Here is a 5,965-nt window from a genome sequence, read left to right on the forward strand (position 1 = left end):
TAAAAAAAATACCACACACAACAAAAAACCAACAACCAAAAATACCAAATAGAGTTGATTTCAGGTCATGGTGACCATCCATAGAGTCTACAAGTCTATAAATGTTTATGGGAATAGACCACGCACCTTTTTATGTGGCAGATTTCAACTGCTAATCTTTTGACTGGCAGCTGAACATATATACCAAATCACCAGGGATGCCACAAAATAACGAAGAAGAAATATTGATAAATATAAGAGTTAAAATATGCTTAACAATCTGAGGCCATTTGTGCAAAGCCGATCAGGCTTGTGAAGCTAATGATCTCAAAGTTAATCTTTGTAATAAAAATGGATTTAAATAATCATCAAATATCAAATTATTATGTTCATTATATGCCGTTGAAAAGTTTGCAAAATTTCAGTATAAAACTTTCACTTTAAACATCATCTGTAAAATTATAAAAATGTGGAAATTAGTACAAAAATGGGGAACATAGAAGAGGAAAAAAAATAAAATACTATTATAGGAAAAAGTATCACTTAAGTGAAATGTTTTGCTCTTAAATACTTCTAGAGACCTAAGCTATTATTTCATTCTCAGTCTAAATAAATCTCAAGCTTTTCAATTCTACGAAATTAACCATAATGATTTTAAATGCATCCAATTTCATATTGCCTTAAGACAAATAAACAGTTTCTGGGCTGATCTGATTTATTGTCTGCCTTCCCAACAAGAAGAATGAGAATTTCTTTTTTTTCCCAAGGTTGTTTACTGCTGTTTTATCTACAGAACCTGAATTAATGCTGGTGCTAAGTAGCTATGAGATAATTCCTACCTTTGGTTTGTTATTGATAGGAAAAAAAAACAGACTTTTGATCCTGACCTGGCAAACTAGTATTTTGTTGTTGTTGTTATGTGCCGTCGAGTCGCTTGCAACTCATAGCGACCCTATGTACAATAGCCCTAAACTCTGCTCTGTCCTGTGCCAATCACACTGTCTCTGACACTCCCATCCCGATTATCCTAGTCACTGAATCAATCCACCTCCTAGAAGGCCTTCCCCTCCTGCTCTGCCCCTCCACCCTCCCAAACATGATGTCCTTCTCCAAGGACAGGTCTCTCCTCACAACATGTCCAAAGTGTTAGAGCCTCAGAATCCTTGCCTCCAAGGAGCCACCTGGTTTAACCCTTTCCAGGACGAATCTGTTTGTTTTCCTAGCAGTCCATGGTATTCTCAATACTCTTATGGATTGAGGCTCAATGTCAAGCAGACAAAGATTCTTACCACTGGACCAATTGGCAGCATCAAGATGTATGGTGAAGAGATTGAAATTGTACACAGCTTTAGTTTGCTTGGCTCCACAGTAAACACTCTTGGCACCAGTAGCCAGGAAATTAAAAGGTGCATTGCCATGGGAAAGTCTGCTGTTAGGGACCTCTCCAAAGTACTGAAGAGCAATGGTGTCTCTCTGGAGAGTAAGTTGAGTTTGATACAGGCCATGGTCTTCGCAACCACTTGTTATGCATCAGAGAGTTGAACAACGACCAAGGAGGAAAACTAGTATTTGCCACACAATATTTTACCGCAGAGAGTATCCTATATCAGTTATCTTATAACTCCCAGCACCTATGGTGTAATTCCACAGGGAGCTGCCCAAAGGTCAAGCTTCTCTGCTGGTTTGAATCCAGCAGCTCCTTGGAAGAAAGATGGGTGATTTCCTCCCAAGCAATTTAGAAGGTTAGAAACCAGCTGGACACCTGTCTGCTAGTTTCTCCTGCTAAGTTTTCCTAGTGGCTGATCTGCTGCTATGGTGCTGGAAAAATCGGCAGAGTTACTCATGGTACCCTGGTTTCACAGGCTTTCAGACTAAGGATAGAAAGAGCTGGTTTGTCATAAAAGGGCTTCTAGAAAGAACTTATTTGAGTCACAATAAAGAACTATCCTATACATTGCTGAAAATTGAGCTCCCGGGGTTCAAAGGCACTACAAATACACAGTGACTACACCAATGTAATCAAGCATACCGGTGACGTTGAAGATAGTCAAGGACCAAGCCTTGCTACATTCCGTAGTACATGAGCGGTCAACTCAACAGTACCTACTAACAGTGCCTTTTAACTCATTGATAGCTAAAAGATTTAGAGACCAAACACTTAGGAAGACCAAGACAGTACTCTGTGTCATTTTCATTGAATTTAGAATGTCTTTAAAAGATAATAAACTTTTCATTTGCTAGAGAGAAAAGAGTCAGTTTGTTTATACTCTGCCTACTTTGCATGTGTCTCAAGCCATCTTGAATTCTGAAAACATTTGTGTTTCAGATATGTATTGACTTAAGTGCAAGACACAACTCTATATATTTTCTAAGCAATGGATATTTTTTAGATTTGAACACGTTTAACTTTCTACAAAATGTAGATTTGAATTTAATTCTTTAAAGAAATCAACATAATAACTTTCTGAAAAAAATATTATACAGTGAAGTTTAATGGTTGTTGTTGTTAAGTGCTGTCGAGTCACAGGAGACTCCTAGCGACCCTATGAAGGAGAGTCCTCGACACTTGGATGTCTTTCATCCTCTCTCCAGGTTCACAGGGTTTCCGGAGGCAAGCTATTATGGAAGTGGATGCCACACCTCCTTCCAAGCTTGTTTTAATTGGGGAGTTCCACCCCACTCTCTGTCCTCATTGAGTTGCCAACCATTAACACATTTGACACATCAGTGTCACAGTGTTCAACCTCACAGCAACCACAAGTGACTGCGGTACGGCAACTTGTACAACAGGGCTATACAACCTAGAGGAATGTCTGAACAAAAATAATGAAATACAGTCCCAAGGGCCACAGATAAAAAGTCACCCACCTTTGGCTTGATAGCATCGGCCAGCTGATCTCTCTATGTTTATATGAAGCTTAATGGACACTTCATGAAAAAGAAAATATAGTAGAATAACAAGTAAAATATAAACTGCAGTATATAGAAATAAAGCATATAGCCACAAAACTAACCCCAATGAAGATTTCAAAATATTAATTAAAAGTATTTCTTCCGCTACATATCCCTGGTAGAAATTTTTTTTTAAAAAATTTGCCGTGTCTGATTTGGTTTTGGATTTTTTCCCTCCTATTATTGCTGTTGTTTAATTTTTTCTTTCTACCTATTAATGTTTTTAAAACATATAGTCTTCCCAAACAAACAAACCCCCCCAAAACAACTTACTGTTATATCAAGTAGGTTGTGAATTAGAGCAATTCTTCATCAGGTGTCCCAGGCTACCTATTTTAAAAAAAGGAAACTACTCATTTTTCCTCCCACGCAGATTGCTCAATTATTGGATTTCAAGGCTCGTTGTTGTTGTGAGGTGCTGTCAAGTTGAGTATGACTCATAGTGACCCTCTGAACAACAGATCTGAATCCTGTTCTAGCCTGTGCCATTTCTTATTTCCTGACACACTAGTGCCCACTGTGGCAGTCACTGTGTCAATCCACCTGATCAAGGGTTTTTCTCTTCTTCGCTGACCTTCTATCCTTCCCAGCATCATGTCCCTCTCCAGGGAATATCCCCTCCTAACCACACACCTGAAGTATATGAGGCAAAGCTTTATCATCCTTGCCTCCAAAGAGCACTCATTTGCACTGTCTCTTTTTGTTCTTTTGTCCCTGGGATATTCTGTGCTTTTCTCAACACCAAAGCTCAGAGGAATAAATTTTTCTTGTGTCATTCTTACTCATTGTCCAGCTCTCAAATGCATAGCAAGTGATCAGAAAGATCATGGCCTGAATCAGACGCACCTTAGTCCTCAAGCTGAAATCAATACTCCTCAAAATTTAGAGAGGTCCTGAACTGTAGACTTTCCCAGTGCAATGCATCTTCTTATTTCTTGACTGCTGGTGCCAAGGATGTTAGTTGTAGATCCTATTAGATGAAGCAGTTAACAGTTTCAATTTTTTCTCCATCCATCATGATGCTGCCTATCAGACTGGTGGTAAAAATCATTTTATTAACATTGAGATAAAACCCATATTGAAGGCTAAATTCCTTCATCTTCTGCAACAAGTACTTCAAGTCCTCCTCACTTTCTACAAGCAAGGTTGTATCCTCTGCATAACACAGGTTCTTGATGAGTCTCCCTCTGATCTTGATGCTTCATAGGGTCCAGCTACTCTAAACTTGTTCAGCATATGGAGAGAGAAAATAACCCTGATACACTCTTCTTAATTTTAAACCATGCCGTGTTCCCCTACTCTGTTCACACAACAGCCTTCTTCTCCAGGTATTGGTTTCACATAAGCTCAGTTAAGTGCTCTGGGACTCCCATTCTTCTCAATTGTCAGCCACAACTTCTTATGATCAATACAGTCAAAAGCCTTTGCATAGTCAACAAAGCACAAATACACCTTCTTTGGATATTCTTTACTTTCAGCCAGGAACTAATTGACATCAGCGATTATATCCCTAGTTCTCCAGGATTTCAACAAGCTTAGTCTTATTTGTCAATTTGTTTGCCTTTTCTCATGTACCTTAGCCTGTTTACAGTGTCTGGGAATTAGACATGAAAGTCTTTGGTATGTACACTCTTTGACCTGCCCCAGTTATTCGGAGGTAAATATAGGTCATTTAATTGCTGCTGTTGTTGTATAGCCTTCGAGTCCAAACCGACCCATAACTAACCCATAGAGTGCGCATCCTTCTCCCCTGGAGCAGCTAGTGGATTCAAACTTCATGGTTTCAGGATTTCAGTACAGTTTCTTATCAGTAGGTCAGCAGAGCTCCCTGATCATTTAACCAGAAAAGTACTAAGGATTTGAGTAATTTGCATTCCTGAAATTTAGAATAATGTTATAATTTATAAATACATTAATATAATTTCTTGTTGTTGTTGTGTGCCCTAAAGCACCTGCGACTCATAGCTCTGAACCCTGTTCTATACTGAGCCAATATTATTGTCTCTGACACACCTACCTCCGTTGCTCCAGTCAGTGAATCAATCCATCTCATACAGGGTCTTCCTCTTTTGTGTTGTACCCCCACCCACCCAAGCATAATGTCCCTCTCCAAGGACTAGTCCCTTCTTGAAACATGCCCAAAGTATGTGAGACAGAGCTTCAGAATCCTTGCCTCCAAGGAGCAACTTGGTTTCACTCTCTCCAAAATGAACTTGTTTGTTCTTTTAGAAGTCCATGGCATATTCAATACTCTTACCCATTGCCACAGATCAAAGGCATCAATTCTCTTTCCATTATCCCTAGTCATTGTCCAGTTTTCTGATGCATAGTACATAAATTGCAAAGACCATGGCCTGGATCAAGCACACCTTAGTCTCCAGACTGATATCATTGATCTTCAGTACTCTGGAGTCCTGACAACAGACTATGCCAACAAAATTTGCCTTTGGATTTCCTGGCTGCTGATACCAAGAATGTTGATTGTGGAGCCAAGCAAACTAAAATTATTAATAATCTTAATCTTTTCATTGTCTTTCATGGTGCTGCCAATTGAATAGTGGTGAGAATCTTTGTTTTCTTGATGCTGAGCTTCAATCCATAATGAAGGACATTCTGCAGCAAGGGCTTTTAGGTTCTCCTCAGTTTCAGAAAGCAGGGTTGTGTTGTCTGCATAAAGCAGGTTGTTGACGAGTATTCTTCCAAACCTGATGACACACTCCTCCTCATAGATTCCAGTCTCCTGGATAATTTGTTCCGCATATAGTTTGGAAAGGTATGGAGATAGGACACATCCCTGGTGTACACCACTCCCAATTTGGAACCATGCAGTGTTTCCTTGCTCAGTTCTGATGATTACCTGTTGGTACAAGCATAGAGTTTATATAAGCTCAATCAAGTGTTCTGGGATTCCCATTCTTCTCATATATAGCCCCACTTATTTGTGATACGCACAGTCAAATGCCTTCTCAAGTGAAGTAAATGTAATTTCTACAGTTTTATCACTCAGTTATAGACCTACGAAACTAATGAATAT

This window comes from Elephantulus edwardii, unplaced genomic scaffold, assembly GCF_000299155.1.
Source record: "Elephantulus edwardii isolate Elephantulus edwardi_28Jun2011 unplaced genomic scaffold, EleEdw1.0 scaffold00261, whole genome shotgun sequence".
Classification (NCBI taxonomy): domain Eukaryota; kingdom Metazoa; phylum Chordata; class Mammalia; order Macroscelidea; family Macroscelididae; genus Elephantulus; species Elephantulus edwardii.